Here is a 19,832-nt window from a genome sequence, read left to right as displayed (position 1 = left end):
AAAGACTTTATTTATTTATTTTTGAGGCGGGGAAAGGAGGGAACAAGAGAGGGAAAGAAACATCAGTGTGTGGTTGCCTCTCACACGCCCCCTACTGGGGACCTGGCCGCAACCCAGGCATGTGCCCTGGCTGGGAATTGAACTGGTGACTTTTCAGTTCACAGGCCGGCGCTCACCCACTGAGCCACACCAGCCAGGGCGGAATGACTTCACTTTCAAGATAAAAGTGCTTCATTTCATGACACTCACAATACGGCTTGCTCTCTGCTTTGTGAATTAGGAAGACCTAAAGCAGTTTGAAACCTCACGTCAGCAAACGAATAAGAATTGGTGGTCTTGAGGTCAGAAGGAGAGATGAACCAGGCTCTGGAAACTGTCACATGTGTCTAAATGTGAGCTCTTCTCACTATGAAGCCTCAGATCTGGGGAGTCCTGCTGTGGCCCCAGCCCTTCTAGGTCACCGTGACATACAATGGAGACCAGACAGACAGGCTGTGGCTGCTGCCCTGGCTGTGGTCCAGGCTGGGGCTGGCGCCTTTAGTCCGCCGAATGCTGCCCTCTGCTGGCTAAGCCGGAGGAAGCAGGAGGGCCCTGTGGGGACAGACCAGGGCCAGGGAGGGGGCTGTCACTTCTGTGAAGGGTACGAAATCTCACAGGTGGACAGACACAGTAGGGGTGGCCACACCTCCCCATGCACCCTGGGTCAGCAACTGGGGACCAACTGCTGGCCCTTCTGGGGCCCGGCCCTGGAGCCCATCAGCTCCGCCTTCTCTGCTGGCAGAGGGGGCGTCATCCAGGAGTGTCCTGGCCCATGACCCGACCCGTGTCCCTGCACTCCCCGCAGACCAGCCTTGGGGCTGCAGCTCACACACCCCCCTCAGTTTTCGTGATTCCTCAGTGAAGGTTTTCCAGACTGACCCTTGTCTTTGAGACGTCTGTTCAGGTTCCACATTGCACGTAGAGGGGAAAAGGGCCGACATCCGAAAGGAGTGAGAACAGACGGAAACCCTCCCGGGAGTGCCCAGCGGAAGCGTGTACACACCGAGCTGTGGCATGCCTCAGTGTCTTCTGTCTCCCTCTCCAAACTTCCCCGAGCTCCTAAACTCACCAGCGGTGGCCACAGTCTCCTCCCCTCCCCTCCCCTAGGTCTGCCCCTGCCTGTCCTGTCTGTCCTTCTCTGTGCTAACCTGACAGTGGCCCCCAACCCCAGGACCGGGGAATGTGGTCTTGCTTGGACAAAGGGTCTTTGCAGATGTGATTAAAGATCTTGTGATGTCATCCTGGATCATCTGGGTGGGCCCTGAGTGCCATCACAAGGGGCCTTACTAGGAGAGGCAGACAGGCACCCAGAGGAGGAGCGTGTGAGGATGAAGGCAGAGACCGCGGCGGGGCAGCCGTGAACCCCAGTTGCCAGCAGCTGCGGAGGCCAGAGGATGGGGACTGTCCCCTCCAGCCTCTGGGGAGCGCACCGCTGACACCTTGATAATGTCTTGGGGAGACTAACTGTGGACTTCCGGCCCCCAGAGCTGCAAGAGTAAATCGCTGTTCTCCGCACCCAATGTGTGGTGGCCTGTCTGTGGTGGCCTGTCTGTGGTGGCCTGTGGTGGTGGCCCTGGGAAACGGGAGCACCCAGCTCTCTGACTTCTCTGGGCTTCTTAGTGTGTTTTGGATACACGTCCTTTATCAAATGTGTCTTTGCGAATATTTTCTCCCAGTCTCTGGCTTGTTTTTCATCGTCTTAACCGCATTTTTCAGAGAGCAGAAGTTTTTAAATTCTGACCAAGTCCTGCTGACTCTGAGTCCAGCATTTTTCTTCCATGTTGTGCTTCCGGTGCTGTGTCTGGGTGGCTGGGCAGACCCCCGTCGTCTGGGTTTTCTCCTGTGGCCGCTGCCCGGAGGCTCACAGTTCCGCCTGTTTTGTCTGGGCGTGTGGTGCGGCTCAGTGCCCTGGGCGCAGGTGAGAGGCCGGGGTCCAGGTCTGCTTCTCTGCACTGGGCCCACCCTCTGCTGGGGTGCCTCTGCTCCTTGGTCGAGGTTGGCCGCTGTGCTCACGAGGCTGTATTTTGGGCTCCGCAGGAAGCTACAGTCCTCAGACGGAGTTCTGTGGTGTCCATCCCATCTTCATTCCCACTCCGCTTGTGTGAGCTGTTCTGATTCTCTCGTTTCTTCCTCATCCTCCTCTTCTTTTAAACATTTTTATGTATTGATGAGAGAGAGATGTCGACTGGTTGTTCCACTCACACGTTCATTGGTTGATTCTTGCACGTGCTGTGACCGTGATCAAACCTGCGACCTTGGCGTATGGAGAGGACGCTCTAACCAGCTGAGCCGTGTGGCCAGGGCCTGTCTCTTCCTTTAAACCCTGGAATCAGCCTGTCAGCACCCACAGGGTAACTTGCACGGTTTCGGTTAGATTGCACTGAGCCTGCAGAGCAGGTCGGGAAGGACTGGCCTCTCGACCTCGTTGAGTCTTCCTGCCCGGGAACAGGGAACATGTCTCCATTCGGTCAGATCTTTGATCTCACACTCCAGAGTTTTGCAGTTCTCCTCACGTAGCTCTCGCACACATATTGTGACACTTAGTCCTCAGCTCTTCTTTTCTGCGTGTGCTGACATGGATGGCGCTGCGTTTTTAATCTCCAGTCCTGCTTGTTGGCTGTGTAGGAAAGCAAATGCCTTTGTCTGTGAACCTGGTGTCCTACAGTCTTGCTGGAACTGCTCGTTGGCTCTAGGAGTGTCTGTCAGTCTCTCGGATTCTCTACCCAGACAGTTGTGTCCTCTGTGAGCAAAGACAGTTTCACCTCCTCCTTCCCAGCCTGCATGTCTTTTATTTCCTTTTCTTGTCCTATTGCATCAGCAAGGACATCCAGTGCGGTGTCGACAAGGAGTGCTGCGTTTGCCCCAGCCAGGTGGCTGCGTTGGCTGGAGTATCATCCCACACCCCAGAAAGCTGCAGGTTCGATCCCCGTCAGGGCACATGCCTAGGTGCTGGGTTCGATGCCTCCGCTGGGAGGCAACTGTTAGATGTTTCTCTCTCATATCAACATTTCTCTCTCTCCCCCACGCACACCTCCCTCCCTCCCTCCCTCCCTCCCTCCAATCAGTGAATATATCCTCGGGTGAGGACCGAAAAAACAGGAAAGAAGGGGAATGACGGGGGACATCTCCCATGTGCCTGATCTCGGCGGGAAGGCTCCTAGGTGCTCACAGTTGAGGTCCGTGTCCGTGGCCAGTCTCTGCAGATGCCCCCTCTGGGCGGGGGGCCGCATCCTCCTCCAGTCCACGTTTCCTAAGTTACTGTTGGGCGTCCCCCTCCAAACAGACGTAGAAGTTATTTTCTCGATTCAGTGGTGGGCCAGTGTTTTGGGAGCAACTCCCCACCAGCTGCTCTGCTGATCCCCCTTCCTCACTCCCCTGCCGGGCCCCCCTCCGTCTGGCCAGACCCTCCCCTGCCCCCCCACAGCACCCAGGACCCTCCTCCACACAGCCTTCCCCTGGGCTGCTGGTTTGGGCCCCTAGTTTCCATTTCTTTGAAAGAGGAAAGTGCCTTTCTAAAGTAGGTATACAATGTTAAACTGTGTGTGCTGGGCACCATTAGGGGGTATTGTTTGTGGGGCACCTGGAAGTGATACAGGGGCTGTGTTTGGCCAGGACTCAGGGACATCTGCCCTGAGGGAGCCCTGAGCCCACCCGTGGTCTCAGGAGGCCATGGAAGGTGGGCCTGGGCACAGGCTGCTGGCGGGGTGCAGCTGGCCCGGCAAGAGGGAAGGGCCTTTCCCAAGGCCACAGGGCTCAGAGGGGCTGGCCAGGCCCTGAGCCCCATCGGTCCAGCGGGGCAGGCGGAAGTGCTTCCTCGCCTCCCTTCCTCCAAGCCGAACCCCACCTCCCTTCTCCCAGGCCCCCGGGGAGAGCCTGGGTGAGCTGAGAGGGGGGTGGAACAGGTCGGGAGTCCCTCCTCAGCACCTGCTGGGACGAGGGAGTGATGATGGGGGAGGGGAGCAGGGAGCAGATGTGTCCCCAGCTGCAGGAAGGGGAGGTCCCGTCAGTCTCTGGGCTCCACCCCTGGCCACTCCCCACCCCCAATCGGCCACCCTCAGGCTGAGACCCTGCTCCCCGGGGGACCAGAGCAGGAGTCGTGCCTTTCCAGCCAGCCCTCCCCACAGGCTCTGCTGCTTCATTTCCTGGGCCCCATCGCCAGCCCCGGGGCCCAGAAGGGGATGTCACTGGCCAAGGTCCCAAGTAGGGAGCCAGTCATACTGCCTCTGTGGAAAGCTTTGAACCTATCTTGTCATGCCCAGGGTGTGGGGAGAGGGAGTTGACCACAGGGACGGGGGCCGCATCTCTGCTTCCCCGTGGTCAGCCCTGCTGCCGTGCCAGGCCCCGCCCCTGCCAAGTGGGCACGGTGGGGCGGTGGTGAGAGTGTGCCCTAGTCCTGCCCTGGTGCTGGGCCGAGCTCCTCAGGGCCAGGGGACAGTGTCCTCTGTGCCCCAGGGACCTGGAGGGTTGGGGTGGTTCACGCCTTAGCCCGGACGGGGCACCTGCGGCAGCCCAGGTGGAGACAGAGCCAGGGTCTGTCCCGAAAGAAATAAGTCACACAGGACAGGGCCAGCCTCTCCCCTCCCCCAGGTGGCAGGAGCTGAAGAGCTGGGTGGGTTTCCCTAAGACCTGGGTGGAGGGTGCCTCGTCTTGCTGCTTTACCCCCTGGGGGAGAGGGGTGGGGTCCGAACAGCCTTTTCGGGGGCCGTGCAGACCAGGCCTATGACCCGTGCAGGAGGCAGGGACCCTGACTGAAGAGGGGCCTTGCACTTGCCTTTCCAAGGGGAAGGATGCCACGCAAAAGGAGCCACGGCTGTCCACTGAGCTCCTTCGCCCTCTGAGCCCAGTGTGGGGGGCGCCCGTGCTCCAGGCACAGGTGGTGGGCGACGTGAGGGCTCCCCGGGCAGAGGGCCCCATGCTCCTCGCAGGCAGTCTGCTCCGTGGGGTGAATAAAACGAGAAGGAAGAGGGGGAGCACACCAGGTCAGAGGGACCCCGCTGGGAGTCCAACAGCGCGAGTGAGACAGACTGGCCACGGGGTGGCGCCCTTGGACCTCCCTTTAGTTATGTTTTTAGCTTTAACATTTTATTGAAATTCAGGTTTAGAATTTAACAGTTTAATACAAGGTTACATTTAATATTTTCTAACTAGTCTCATCTGCTTTACACTATTTCTGGGCACACTTTAAAAGAATTGATACTTCTTGTCTAATTTTCCATAATATGCCCATCTTACATTCATTAAAATCTCATTTTCTTAAAATTGTTCTTATGTCAATGTCAGAATGTTTAAAAATAAGCTGAAATATTGGAAATTTAATACATTAATATTGCAGTCACTGTAATGTACAAAAAATATTTACAATCTTAACTTTAAAACTATTAACATTTATTGTGGTAATGCCGTATGAATTTTTAATGTCATCATATGAATTTTTCATTAAAATGTTCCACCGTTCCCTACTGAGGCGTGTCCAAATTTATAAAAATCTCCTCTTTCCAAGTGACCTGCACTGAGTTAACCCAAAGTAGTGGCGGCACTCTAGACATGTTGTTGATGGGACTTTAAGCACCTGGTCGGCGCCTGGCACTGGAGGGACAAAGCCTGGCTCTCTCGAGGGGGGTGCGTTGTCTGGGGTCGTGGGGGACTCGGGGTTCTTGCGACCCCTGTGCCGTCCCCCGCACTCTGACCAACACTCTCTCTGGCCCAGGGCTGCACCGGTGCTGGGGGGCGCTCTGCAGCAGGGAGGGGGGTGGGCCTCTGTGGCCCCCCAGCCTGCCCCGCGGTGCCAGGCTGTGTCAGCAGTCGGGGGCAGCCGTGTCTTCTCGAGCCCCTGACGTGTTTCCCTCGGGAACACGCCGGCCGTGAGAGTCGGAGGGCTTAGGGTTTCTTGGGTCAGGCGCGGTAGAGCAGGGTCTCTCAGCCCGTGGGGATCTGTCGGGGGCATAAGGAGCCATCACACGTTTCCTTCACCCGGCGGCCTGACGGGTTTTCAGCCGCTGACTCTGCGCCTCCCCTTCCAACTCCAGCCTCCCGGCGCGTAGCCCACACGCCACAATTGCCCAGTTTCCAAGGTGGCTCCCCAAAACTGAGTGGCTCCCGTGTGTGATTTACCCACCATCCTTCGGACAGTCACGCCAAGGCGTCAGCAGTTTCTTCCGGAGTCCACGGTCACGGTGAGTAAAAGCCACTTCAGCGTCCATGGGGGCGAGCTCAGCGGGGTGTCTGTGGGCACTTGCGTCTTCAGCCCGGAGGACTGGCCTTGGGCCTCAGTTTAGAGCCCTGGGAGCCGCTCGTACCTGCCCAAGGCCACCTTCCTTACTGTCGCGTGTCTGCTGATTGGTCTGCAAACTAACAAGAGGGCGCCTGGAAGGAGACACTGTGGTTCGGACTTTCCGGGCGGAGTTTTTGAGTACTCTCTGCCCCTCCCCCCTTGTTCTCCCGCCTGTCCCCACTGCCGTCCAGCGACCGTCAGTCTCGCGGAGATGATGAGCCTGTCGTCCTTTGACGGGAAAAGCCCAAAGAACAGGCTCATTTCTCAAGAGCCTCCCGGGCACTAGGTCCGCCTGCTGGGTGGTCGTTGGGGAGCAGAGCTACCGTCTCTGAAGGGGACCCCGCTACAGCACCCCTGTCGTGTGGGTGCGCCCCTCTGCAGTCCTGGGTCTTCAGGAGGCTGGCGCGGGAAGCCCAGAGCTGCTCTGCCAAGCTCATGGCCCATCGGTCTGGCACGTCCGGAACGGGGAGGCGGCCCAGTGCCCTGCGCAGCTGCAGCTGGACGCTGGCCTCGCAGGCGCCTCCGCCGTGCAGGGCCAGCAGAGCAGCGCTGTGCACCGTCCTGCGTGGGCACCTTCCTCCTGAGGCAGAGCCCCCGCCCTTTGCTAGGAAAAGTCGCACTGGGCCCACACCTCCTTTAGAGCCCAGCCTAGGGTGCAGAGCCATCTTGTAGTGCCCAGGAGAGAGGCACTGAGGACAGCAGACAGGTGCACCTGCGGCGAGGTGCGCCCTTTTGGGCAGGCGGGCCCTCGGGTCGGTAAGATTCTCTGCTGGCCCCTCGGCCTTCACCGGTTGAAGGAGGCCAGAGCCTCTGAGATCCCCCATCCCAGGTCTGGGCCTCGCTCTCACCCCGGTCTCCTCCGTGGGGAGTGGGCTGGGGCGCAGCCAGACTAGCCAACGGGCTCTCAGAAGGAGCTGCAGCCCCCAGGGCCTCCCCACAACCAGGACCCAGGGACCAGGCCTGATGGGCATCCTCGTCGCCACCAGGAGCAGAGCCCACCCTTCCAGGGCCCCTTCCCAGCGTGCCTGGTGCCCTCGTTTGCTTAGGACACAGCCCACAGCGGGACGGCTCACCAGCCACTCCTGTCACTGTCTGTGTGCCCGCTGGTCAGCTTCCCCACTGCCTATGAGCTGTGGGAGGGCCCAGTGGGCCTGCTCTGCCTTCTGGTCACTAAGACTGCACCTTGCACTTGCGGGGAGGGCCCTCTGAGTCACACAGATGGAATGATGGGTGGGGTGGAGGTACCCCCGGTGCTGACCCAGGTGCCTCCCCAGTTCCCAGGTCAGTGGTCCCCCCTGCGTGAAGACTGGTGCCTCTTGGGAAGTCAGGGGTCAGATTCGGGACCACTTCCCTCATGAGGTTCAGCATGATGGGTTAGGGGTCCCGTTTGGGCGGGCACCCAGGCCCGAAGGCCCAGGGCTGGCAGAGGGTGCAGGGGAGGAGGCTGGTCCCTGCAGGGTGGTGACATACATCCTATGGGGGATGGCTGATGGGCAGCGCAGACCAGGAAGCCAAGGCTGGGCTCCTGGGCGCCCAGGGGCAAGGCTGGGCTCTGGGGGCAGGGGGGCCACTGGGCCCTGTCCCCACAGTGACTCCTGGGGGCAATGGGGGTAGTAGGGCCAGCTGTTAGGTTCCCCGGAGCTCAGTGGAGGCTGGTCGTTCGCGGTGGGGTGGAGGTGCTGGCTGCCTTGGAAGACATCACTCGCGCAGCCGAGAGCGAAGTGGCCGCCACCGCGTCCCAGGAGGAGCTGTGCAGTCTGCGCTTCCCTCCAGGCCAGGCCCTGCTGACCACACCCACGCCGGTGCATCTGGAGCCCCGCAGTCTCCCCAGTGCTTGGCGCACAGTAGGTCAGAAGACGTTTGCAGGACAGGAGTGGGCCTCGTGTGGCCCTCAGTGACTGAGCTGCTCACTGCAGTGACATTTGAGTGACGGGCCAGCCCTCCGATCTCCTCTTGTTTCAACCTGGCCTGTGAGGAGCGTTAAAACCCGCCTCCAGTGAGTGGGCACATCACACGCTGTGAGCGCCCGTGGGCTCCGTGGCCTCGCCCCGTCCTGGGCTGGAGACTAGGGACCATGCGACATGTGGAGTGACGGCTTGTCAGCTGTCACTGGCCTTCTCTGACGGCTCTCAGTCACCTGACACTCTGAACGCGGATGTCAGACACGGTAGAGAGTTCTGTCACTGGGTCTGAGGAGTTGTGTCTCTTTAATTTGGAGCTCATTTTGTGCTCAACTTTTTATTGCTTGTCATTTTAGCCTGATGGTCAAGGTCAAGGAGAAAGTGATTGAGTCGGGAACACGAGCCCCACAGATAGCCGTAAGTGATGTGGGTGCGTCTGAGGAGGCTCGGGGCCTCTGGCGCTGGCGGGGACAGGAGCCCGTCCTGCCACTGTGGGTGCAGAGGGGACACGCACTCTCACTTGAGAGGCAGCGGGACAGGCCGAAGCTGCCTCCCTGGGCTTCCGCCACGCAGGTGAGCAGGAGGGAGCCACGTCCTCGAGTCCCCCGCTGCCGGCAGCCTCGGCCTCTGCTTCTCAGGCAGGCCTGTCCCTCCTTCTCGGGCGCCCCACATCACAGCTCCCTGGGGTGCCCTGACGCCCTGGCGGCCCCTCCACGGAAGGCTCCTACAGTGAGAGCCAATGACTGTTACTGATGGAGTGGAATGTTGGTGACCGTAAGGAACAGTGAGTAAAGCGTGTAGGGTCTCTTGTGCGTGTGGTCAGGGTCCTTGCCTCCGGATGTGGAGGGAGTTTCAGCAGCCCCTGGTCAGCGGTCATTCTGCCCAGTGCAGGCATCGGGCCTGGCCACTGCTCCCTGGGCGGGTGCTCTCCGTGGTTCCTCCACTGTGGTGATGCCTGCGCCCGGTGGCCTGGACTGGCCTCAGCACCCCTCTCCCCCAGGCTGCAGAGGCCTGTTCTAGCCACTCAGGCCTTTGATCGATTGTGTTTCTTTGAGATGTGCACAAGCTGGAGCTTCGGTCTGGAAGTTGGTTTGGACTTTAGTCGTGGGGCTCACTCAGTTTCCCTCGGGAGGACGACCCCTGCATCGTGTCTGGGGCCGAGACACTGCGCTGCTGACAGCGAGTGGAGCCGTGGACAGTCCTGGAGACGGTGGGTCCTGCAGAGCTCAGCCCACAGACTGCACCTGGCTAGTGCGGTGCGGGGTGGGGGGTCGCTTTTAGAATGCTGCTCTCGGGTGAGGTCACGTGTGCGTAAATGACAGAGAAACGGTGGGCCCCCGAGACTGTCGACTCCCAGACGTCTGGTCCTGTCGATGTGTTTATTGCTGCTCCCCTCTCCTGTGAGCCCCACCCCTTTCCCACTCTGTGTCTCCCACGGGGTGACCACGCACCGCCCCTGACCCCCAGCGCAGGGCTTGACAGGTAACGGCCTCACATATTCGTCCCCCTAAATTAAGTATGCTAATTTGGGGCAGCATCAGAGTGTTCATTGGCTGTGACTTTAAAATACGCGTCGTATTAGCAGCAGCAGCAGCGGCTGTTTATCCCCTTGAACAGACCAGGCCAGTGCGGATGCATCTGACGTGCTCAACATAGTTGCAAGGTGGGGTCTTAGATACGGCCTAGAAACACTTTCAATGGGAGGCAGGAAAAGGAAACCTCCACTGAGGTAAGAGCCTGGGGTAACAGTGAAAGCATGTAGAAACTCTAAGGCAGGGGCGCCACAGGAAAAGAGCTATCCTGGGCCACACATTGAGCACACAGACACTGACGGGGACTGAAACATCTCATGATGTTTGAAGTGAATTTCCGCTTTTGTGTCGGGCCGCATTCACAGCCATCCTGGGCCACAGGTTGGACGCCCCTCCTCTATGAGGGCTGAAAGTCAGCTCTGGGTCTGGAATGGATGCTGCTGGAGCTTGAATTAGCACGTGGGTTTATGCCACCTGAGGTTAGTCCGCAGGAGGGGCCAGCAGGTCATTCTCCAGAGCCAACTTTCCCAAGCTGCCCCTCCCCCCCCCCCGCCTTCCTGGGACAGCAACACGGCTGCGGCTCTCCTTGCCGTGACACACGAGGCGATGTGCCAGAAACCTTCACGGGCACGTGGGCAAGAAGGAGGAGCCCTCCCGAGCCTTCCTCTTGTTTCCTGAATCGCTTGGTGCTGCAGGGCCACTGAGTGGATGTGGCGCCATTGACCCTCGAGGCAGCCTCGTCATCTGGACCCGGGGAGTGTGGCAGGACTCTGTGCACAGCCCTTCCTGTCATGGGGGACACTGTTCCAGGTCCACACTGTCCAACGCGGTGGCCACTAGCCACGTGGTGCTATTGGGCTAGTGTGGCTGGAGAACTGAATTTTAAGTTAAATTAAATTTAAATTAGTTTGAATTTAAATGTAATAGCTGTATATGGCTAGTGGTTACTGTGTTGGGTGGTTCCCTCTAGTAGACGGCTCGTGGCCCATTCCTCTCTTACAGAAGGACGAGGCATCTTCGGAGCAGCCAGGCTGTTCCCCCACCTCCAGTGACGGTCCAACCACCATTATGCATACTGGGAGAATCCCAGGGTCTGGGGGTGGGCCCGGGCCACCGCTGTGCATGCTGGGAGAATCCCAGGGTCAGGGGGTGGGCCTGGGCCACCGCTGTGCATGCTGGGAGAATTGACTGCCTGGCACAGCTGGTGGAGGTCAGGTGGCCACCATCTGACCACTGCCCCCCTGTTTGCCAATCTGCCCTTCCTACATCAACCCCCACCCCCCAAACCTTCTCCTATTCATTAGCGCGGGTTCAGAGTGAAATCCGTATGATGGTTGTGGGACTGCTTGTGCTTACCCGGCCAACGTAAGGTGTTCAAGGTTTTTGAGCCACACGAACAGCATATTCTGGGGAGCGAGATCCCAAATGTCCTAGAGAGGGACAGCTTTGCTGTTTCCTTTATGCACTCGACGTTCGGCGGGAACCAAAGGAAGAAGGGGAAGCGAGGTGGGGATTGCGCACGGTCGCCACAGGGAGGGGCCACCCCGAGGGGGGTGACAGTTCGCTTCAAAGGCCCGCTCAGTAGGTGCACAGAGACCGGGTGGGCGGCCTCGAGAGGAAGAGGAACCGTTCACTAGGAAGCTGCGCCCCTGGGCGGGGCTGCCCACGGCGACCTGCCCAGTTAGGGACTGGAGGCCAGACCGTCCTGAGAGGGCACTTTCCGCGGAGGCCCTTTGCGCTCACTGGGGCCGATCCTCCCGAAGCAGTGAAGCAACGTTCAGGGCAGGAACGCCGCCCGTCTGCCCGCCAGGCCTTCCGATTCCCAGACCCGCTCGGAAGGCCTCCTGCTGGTGTTGGCCTGTGTGTGACATTGTTTATGGGAAAGGCCCTTAAAGAGGCCAGGTAGGTTCCCGCTGCGGGCTTCAGGCTGGTGCAGAGCCTCTTCAGGGTCCCTCAGCGGGGACCTGTCAGACCTCGTGGTGGGGGGCAGAGCCGCCCGCCTTGGGCCTGGGGGCTCCCGTCTGCTGGGGGACAGGGAGGGACACAGGCCCTGCCGAGTCCCACTGTGAGAGCCCTCCCAGTGTGGGGGTTGCTGTGACCCCCAGGTGAGGCAGGCCGTGGCTCCGGCTCAGTTCAGATGTGGTCAAGTTAAAACCTGTTTCCTGTTACTAGACACGGACAGCGCTCATTCTCCCTGGCGGCAGCTCGAGCAGGGCTTCCTCTGGCCCCAGGGACGGGCTCAGGGTCAGGGCACTGAGGATGATGGCCCATGCCTGTCCCTCTTCCCAGGCCGAGCCCCTGCACCGGCCGAGCCTGCATGTCTGTCTGTCTGTCTGGTCAGATGAATCCTGCTGGCATCTGCCCTCGCTTGGTCTGGGGCAGCCAGGGGACCCCACTGATGTTTTTCTAGGGCCCTTTATTTTCACTTTTACTTCTTTATTGTGGTAAAATACAGGCAACGTAAAAGCTGCCCTTTTAACCACCTCCAAGAGCAAAGGTCAGTGGTGTTGAGGGCGGAGTCCCCGCCATTTCCAGAACATTGCCATCTTCCCAAGCTGACACTCTGTCCCCACCAGGTACCGGCTCCCCACTCCCCAGCCCTGGCACCGCATCTGCCTCTGTCTCAGTGGCTCTGGCCCCCAGGGACCTCGTGGGCGTGGACGCACCCAGCACGTGTCCTCCTGTGCCAGCTCCGAGTCAGCACCGCATTCCCGAGGGCCGAGCCGCGTCTCGCTGTGTCGGGGACCTCATCCGACTTGTCTGTCTGTCCCTGGCGGACGTGGGGTTTCCTGTTTACTCCCTTTACCTCGAGACAGCACCGCTGCCGTGGACATGGCCGTGCCGCACTGCCGGAGCCCCTGCCGTCGCTTCTGTGGGGCGCACACCCCGAAGTGGGGCCCCTGGCTCACAGGGAGCTGCATTTTGGTCCGCTGAGGAAGCCCCACGCTGCTTCCCAGGACGCCGGGGCCACTTCCCTCCCCCACCCCTGGTGCGTGAGGGCGCCGTCTCTCCGCAACCCACCTGCGCTGGCTGTTTTCTGTTTCCCTTTAAAATGAACAGCAGCCGCCGTCTGGGTGTGAGCGGCGCTGCTTTGCAGTGTGAGTCTGCATTTCCCTCCTGATCAGCAGTCGGACGTCTCTCCACACGCTCGCCGGCGCCCCTCTATGTTTTGGAGAGGCGTCTGGGGGGCCTTTGCTCATTTTCCAATTGCGTTCTGTGTTCTTTCTTTGTCGGCTGGACTTAATCCTCTGACCTGCTTTGTAGCCTGCCCTGGAGCACTGCACCCAGAGGAACCAGGGCCGGGTCCTAGACTCAATCAGTCACTGTGAGAGGGACGTGAGTGGGACAGACGCTGCTGGGAGGGTCCTCCCCAACCTAATTATTTGTAAAACTCAGCCCCCGCCCCATTCCCTTGGAAAATGGCAGGCTTCTAGTAACTGGGTGAGAGGCACAGTCTGTGCGGGACGTGGCTTAGCAGCACCCTCAGGAACGCCCCACACACATGGCCAGCAGGGGGCGCTCAGGCTGGCGGTGCCCTGGAAATGGGTCCCACCGTGCGAGTGATCCTGAGTCGTTATTTATTTAACCAGGGGAGGGATGGGGAGCTGGTAATAGCTCCAGGAATAGGATTTAATGAGAGAAAAGGCAGGAATTAATGCAGAGGTCAGCAAAACGGCACGGAGCGGAGGAGGGTTTTTAATGAACGCCCGCATCCTGGGCTGCGGGCTCCAGGGCATTCCGCAGTCATGGAGGGAGCCTTGAGCCTGGTGCGGAGCAGAAGCAGCAGCCACGAGTTTCTGGTTCTGGGCGGGGCGCGGAGCCCTCTCCTCTTCCCTCGGACAGATCCTTACCGATGCCCAGGTGGGGGGCCGTGGGCCAGCCTGGCCCCATGAGGCCATCCCAGCACCTGGACCCAGAGGGCGGGGGCCGGCTGCAGTCCCTTCTCGTCACCCACCCCCCGAGTGGCCTGGCCCGGACCCCCGTGCCCTGTGCACGTGATGAAGGCCATCTTAGCCAGTCCTGTTTTTGCTCGAGGGCACCACGGTGAGAGGCAGAACCTGGCCTGTCCTGGGGCCTCCCCAGTGCCCGAACCCTCACTGACTCAGTGGTGACATTGGATTGAACTGGCCGTGTTTCCACTGGGATTCAGAAATGGCCTGGGGGGACTGTGGGACTGCCAGGGGGTGGGGTTGGCCCGATTGGGGTCTGGGGACAGTGATGCTGCCTCCTTCAGAGCCCCTGCCCCAGGTGTGGCCCAGCCCCAGCCTGAGGCCGCCTTTGACACGTCTTCCCCCCTCCCCCCACGTCCTCAGCAGCATTCGGTGTCCTCCGAGCCTTCTTCGATTTAGCCGCCCCCGGGGTGGCAGCTGCGCCTTCTGTTTTCCTTTGTGGTTCCCTGGAGGCAAACCGTGTTAGCACCTCTTCCGTGCCGTCTCCTGGGCTGAGGCGTCTTTCAGATCTTTGACCTGTTCTAATTGGTTTGTTTGATTCCATGTTGACTTTTCAGTGTTTCTCTGTGTATTTGGACACAAATCCTTTATGCGTTTTGCAAATATTTTCTCCCACTTGGCCTTTTTTCCATTTTCCTAACAATGTCTTTCACAGAGTGGAAATTTAGAAATTTAGTAAGATCCAGCTTACTGTTTTTTCCTTTTATGGACCGTGCTCTCGGTGTTGTGTCCGAAAACTCATCACCAAACCCAAGGCCATGCAGATTTTGTCTGGTTTCCTCTCGAAGTTTTATAGTTAATCACGTTTCGATCTGTGAACCATTCTGAATTAATTTTGTTGTACTGACATACAGCGACATATCTTGGAATTCACTCTTTTAAAATGGGTGATTCAGTGGTTTTTGGTGTGTTCACAAGTTTGTGCGGCTGCCACCACCACCCGGCCCCAGAGCACTGGCATCGCCTGCGAGAGGACCCCCGTGCCCGCGGGGTCCCTCCTCCTGAGCGCGCGTGCGCAGTGTCAGTCTGTGTGCAGGCCCTTTCTCTCCCCTCTGGGCCTTCAGGCAGCCAGTGGCCCACTTGTGGAAAGGGCCGTCCGTTCCCCTTTGACTCGCCTTTGCCGCTTCCTTCCGAGTCGGCCGAGTGGATTCACGTGGGTCCACACTGAACCGTCCGTCCTGTGCCGTCACACGGTGTGTCTGTTCTTTTGCCAATACCAGCTGCCACAGTTACTCCTGCTTTAAATCCTGAAATTGGGCAAAGGGAGCCCTTTAAATCCGTCCCTCTGAATTGCTTATTCTGGGTCGTCTGTCTGTCCACGTCATCTTCAGAATTGTACTGCAGGTGTTCACAAACGGCTCTGCAGTTGCACCAGCTGAGAGAGGAAGTCGTGAAGTGCTGACACCAGACGACACTGGCCCTACGGTCTTTGAGCACAAGTGTCCCCCTTCACGTAGATCTGTGCCTTCCTTCACGAGGGCTTCGCCAGCGAGTTTGCATTCAGATCCCGCGGTGTTTCCTTACCTAAGTGTGCACCTGGGTACTTTTGTGTTTGGAGCTCTTGTGAACTGCACCATGGTTCATATCTCGGATTCTAGCCGCTCGCTGCACAGGAGACTACTGGTTTGGCCACGCCTCCAGCGTGGGAGGAGTGGGCACTGGCTGCTGCGGCCGTCAAAGTGCGAAGACGCCCATCGGGTCCCGGTGACCGACGTGCTGCCGAGTCGCCTGTGTCCTCACTCCTTGCAGCTGCGGGCCCTGCGGATGCTGTGTGGTGCCACAGTCCCCGGCTGCAGGGCCGGGCTTCCCGGTTTCTGTTCTCGGCTCTCCTTCCCAGTGGCAGGGTCCAGGGCTCGGCTCTCCTGGTGCCGCCCCACGCACGGTGGTGCTCTGTGGGTTGGTGTGCACGACCTAGCAACATCGCGCTTTCCGAGAATCGAGGTCCTATGGTTCTGTGATGCCCCTTTGTCCCTGGTAATTTTCCCTGTTCTAGAATCCGAAATCAGTGCAGCCAGTCCAACTTTCTTCTGATTGTTGCTCCCTGGTGCGTCTTTCTCCACGCTTTGCCCTTCACCTACCCTACTCTTCACATTTAAGCTGGGTGTGTTGTAGTCAACGTACCGCCGAGGGTGTTTTTAATTTGTGTATTCAAGCCACTCACACTTAACGTGCTTATTGGTGTTGTTGAGTTAACACCCAGTGTTTGGGCTTGCTGGTTTTTCTTTGCATTTGCTCTGTTTCATTTTTCTCCCACTTTTCCTCCCTTCTCTGGTTTTCATTGAGCATTTTATATGGTTCTGTCTTCTCTCCTCTTAGTTCATTATTCACCCTTCTTTGAAGAATGTTTCTTCGACTTCCGGTCACGATGGAGGTGCAGGTAAACACACTTTGCCTCCTGCACAACCACAGAAAGAATTACAACTAGACCTTGAAACAAGTAACACTCAGAGCCATCGGAAAATTGAGCTGCATGGAAGTCTGACAACCAGGGATTTAAAGAAGCCCCATTCACCCAGACGGGTGGGGACGGTGGAGACAAGGTGTGACATTGAGAAGTGGCAGTGGTGGCGGAGCGCGAAGTCCCACAGTCACGTGTGGTGGATAAAAATCGGGAGGGCGTGATCCCAGCCCCACGGAGTGAATGCAGCCCAGGGTTCCGGTGCCAGGAAGAGAAGTCCTGTAACTCCTGGCTGTGAACACCACTGGGGCTTGGGGGGTGGGGTGGGAAAAACTATGGATGTTCAGGAGACTCTGCTAAAAGGGCCTGCACGGCCTTAAAACGTACGCAGACCCACCTTCCCTGGGATTCAGCACCGGGGCAACAGCTGGAAGGGCACCAGTCACACGGGGTGAGTGCCGGGCAGACCTCCAGGGTCCAGGCAGCGGCCCTGTCCCCTCTCTGACCCCTCCCCTCCCACAGAGCCACAAAGCGGTGAAGTGGGCTGCTCCCTCTGGTAACTGCCTAAGGCTCCGCCCCTCACAATTTGCAGGTGCCTTTTCTACAATAGGACACACGACTAAGACAGGGAGTCAAAGCGGCTCCACCCAATACACAGAAACCAACACAGGGAGGCTGCCAAGTTGAGGAGACAAAGAAATGTGGCCCAAAACGAAAGAAGAGAACAAAACCACAGACAAGGAAATAAACAAAACAGAGACAACCAGCCTATCAGACGCAGCGTTCAAAATACTGGTGATTGGGACACTCAAAGAACCCACTGAGTATAAAAAAGACCCAGGAAGAAGGAAAGGTCATGCTAAGTGAAATAACAAAAAATCCACAGGGGACCAACAGTGGGGGCGGGGGACGAAGCTGGGGTTCAAAATCAATGGTTTGGACCACAAGGAAGAAAAACAAGTCAACCAGACAGCAAGAAGAAAAAGGAATTTTAAAAACGAGGGTAGAATAAGAAGCTTCTGGGACATTTCTAAACACACCAACATCTGAATCATAGAGGTGCCAGACAGAGAAGAGGAAAAATGAGAAATTAAAAACTTATTTGAGAAAACAATGAAGGAATACTTCCCTAATTTGGTGAAGGAAGTAGACACACAAGTCCAGGAAGCTCAGAGAATCCCAAACAAGATGGATGCAGAGAGGACCACACCATGACACATCATAATTAAAATACCAAATGTTAAAGATGCAGAGAGAATCTTAAAAGCAGCAAGAGATAAGGGGACAGTCACCTACAAAGGAGTGCCCATCAGACTGTCAGCGGATTTCTCAAAAGAAACCTCACAGGCAAGAAGAAGCTGGAAAGAAGTATTCCAAGTCATGAAAGGCAAGGATCTACAACCAAGATGACTCTGTCCAGCAAAGCTTTCATTTAGAATGGAAAGGCAGGTAAAGTGCTTCTCAGATAAGGTCAAGTTAAAGGGATTCATCATCACCAAGCCCTTATTATAGGAAATGTTAAAGGGACATATGGAAGAAAAAGAAGATAAAAAATAAGAACAGTGAAATGTCAACAAACTCACAACTATCAACAACCAAATCTTAAAAAAAAACCCATAACAACCCAAAAAAGCAAAGCAAAATAGAGATCACATGGAGGGTTATCAGCAGGGGAGTGAGAGGGGAAGAGAGAGGGAAAATGTACAGGGAATAAGAAGCATAACTGGTAGGTGCAGAATAGACAGGGGGAGGTTAAGATTAGTATAGGAAATGGAGAAGCCAAAGAACTTACATGTATGACCATGGACATGAAGTGAGGGGGGGGATTGCTAGAGGAAGGGGGTACCCATGGAGCAGGGCAAAGGGAGAAAATTGTGACAACTCTAATAGCATGAGCAATAAAATATGTTTTTAAAAAGTTTCTTTGTGGCTGCCTCGGGTTTGCAGTGTACACCGTAAGCTGATCTGCGTCCACCTTCAGATGCTGCTGGGGCACCTCCGGCCTGGTGCTGCTGCCCAGCGTGGGCCCAGCCCTAGGTCCCTGCTCATCCCCGTCGCCGTGGCAGCGTGTTGCTGTCTCGGTCACCCGCGTGCGTCTTCACCCCACACCCCGTTGCTGTTGCCGTGTCGAGCAAACAGCTGCTTTCTGCCTCCATCGTTGGTAAGTGTGCAGTCCCGTTGTGTGAAGTGTGGTTGCGCTGTTCCGTCCCGTGGCACGGGCCCTTGGCGCCCATTGGACACGGTGCAGACACGCATCGTACACACCCGTCCAGAGCAGGGGGTGGTTCGCTTCATCTTCGTGCGCTTCTTCTCTGCCAGGGGGGCAGCTCGCACTGATTCCTGGCAAGGTGCTGTGGCCAGGGTCCCTTCCTCCTGGTCGGAATTTCACAGATCTGATGAGATGTGGTTCCCACCTCATCACTTAAAAAACGTGCTCACCGGATTTCAGACATTATTCCTGCATGTGCATGTAAACACCGTGCTGCTCATTCCAGGAAAAGAAGATGGACAAGATCTCTTCAGGGCTCTGAGTCAGGAGGCATCGCACTCACCCCGTCCCGTGGGCATTCGGTCCAGCAGGGCCACGGCCCCCCCTCCGCCAGCTCTGCTCCCACTCTGGGACAGGCCCCCTGCAGATGGTCCTTCTTCCCCTGGAGTGAGTCACCTGGCCTTGTCCTGCTGTCCCAGGCGCCGTTCACCCTCCGCACTCCCTCTCAGGATGCGACCCGTGCACTTGCCCCCTGCCCAGCCCTTCCCTTGGGGAAACCAGAGCTCAAGGCACGCCCCCCACTGGTGGTGACCTTCACATGCAGCTCGGCTGGGCCGAGGCCCCCGGATGTCCCGTCAGACACCCTTTTGGAGGCGCTGTGCAGGTGCTGCCGGGACGATGAGCCTCCGCCGCAGCCGGTGGCGAGTGCAGCCTGCAGTGGGCCTCGCCCGGCCAGTCGAAGGCCTCAGGAAAGGGCTGGCCTGCTCTGAGGAAGGGGCTCTGCCAGCAGCCGGCCTTGGGGCTGGAGCCCCTGCATCAGCCCTCCCGGGTCCCCGCCTGCAGGTCCGCTCTGCGGCTTTGGGGCTTGCCCGTCTCTGTGATGCGGGAGCCAGTCCCTTAGAACCTGTCTCTCCCCCTCTCCCTGTCTGTCCCCACGCACCCACACAGACACAGGGGCTGGCTTCTGAGAAAATGCGTCGTTAGCTGATATTGTGGGTGAGTATCAGGGGCACCTGTACACACCCAGCTGGACAGCCCGCTGCACACCTGGGCTGGTGGCGAGGACAGGGTCCTGCTCTGGGAGCGGCCTGCACTGAAGGTGAGCGAGGCGACGGTGAGGCCAGGGCTGCACCTGGCACTCATCTCTTTGAGAGGCTGCTGGCGTGTGTACCTGCCTTGTGGTGGCCTCAGAACCGGCAGGATNCTGGCTTCTGAGAAAATGCGTCGTTAGCTGATATTGTGGGTGAGTATCAGGGGCACCTGTACACACCCAGCTGGACAGCCCGCTGCACACCTGGGCTGGTGGCGAGGACAGGGTCCTGCTCTGGGAGCGGCCTGCACTGAAGGTGAGCGAGGCGACGGTGAGGCCAGGGCTGCACCTGGCACTCATCTCTTTGAGAGGCTGCTGGCGTGTGTATCTGCCTTGTGGTGGCCTCAGAACCTGCAGGACGGCAGCAGGACCCAGCCCCTCCTCCTGCTGCCGAGACAGCAGTGGCAGGCGCCCCATGGGCAGCGAGGTGGTATCCCAGCAC

At 58.1% G+C, this 19,832-nt stretch overlaps 1 long non-coding RNA gene across 1 annotated transcript; it reads left to right on the top strand.

The window, feature by feature from the left end:
• The first annotated feature begins 3,100 nt into the window (after positions 1-3,100).
• On the top strand, positions 3,101-19,466 carry LOC118990569 (uncharacterized). Its single transcript, XR_005067262.1, has 3 exons — positions 3,101-3,743; positions 4,907-4,912; positions 19,455-19,466. It is a non-coding gene; the product is annotated as an uncharacterized LOC118990569 (long non-coding RNA).
• Positions 19,467-19,832: the final 366 nt, after the last annotated feature.

The sequence above is a fragment of the Sturnira hondurensis genome, unplaced genomic scaffold (assembly GCF_014824575.4).
Source record: "Sturnira hondurensis isolate 20B ecotype Veracruz unplaced genomic scaffold, ASM1482457v3 Scaffold0007208, whole genome shotgun sequence".
Taxonomy (NCBI): Eukaryota; Metazoa; Chordata; class Mammalia; order Chiroptera; family Phyllostomidae; genus Sturnira; species Sturnira hondurensis.
This window is presented reverse-complemented; position numbering and strand designations above follow the sequence as displayed.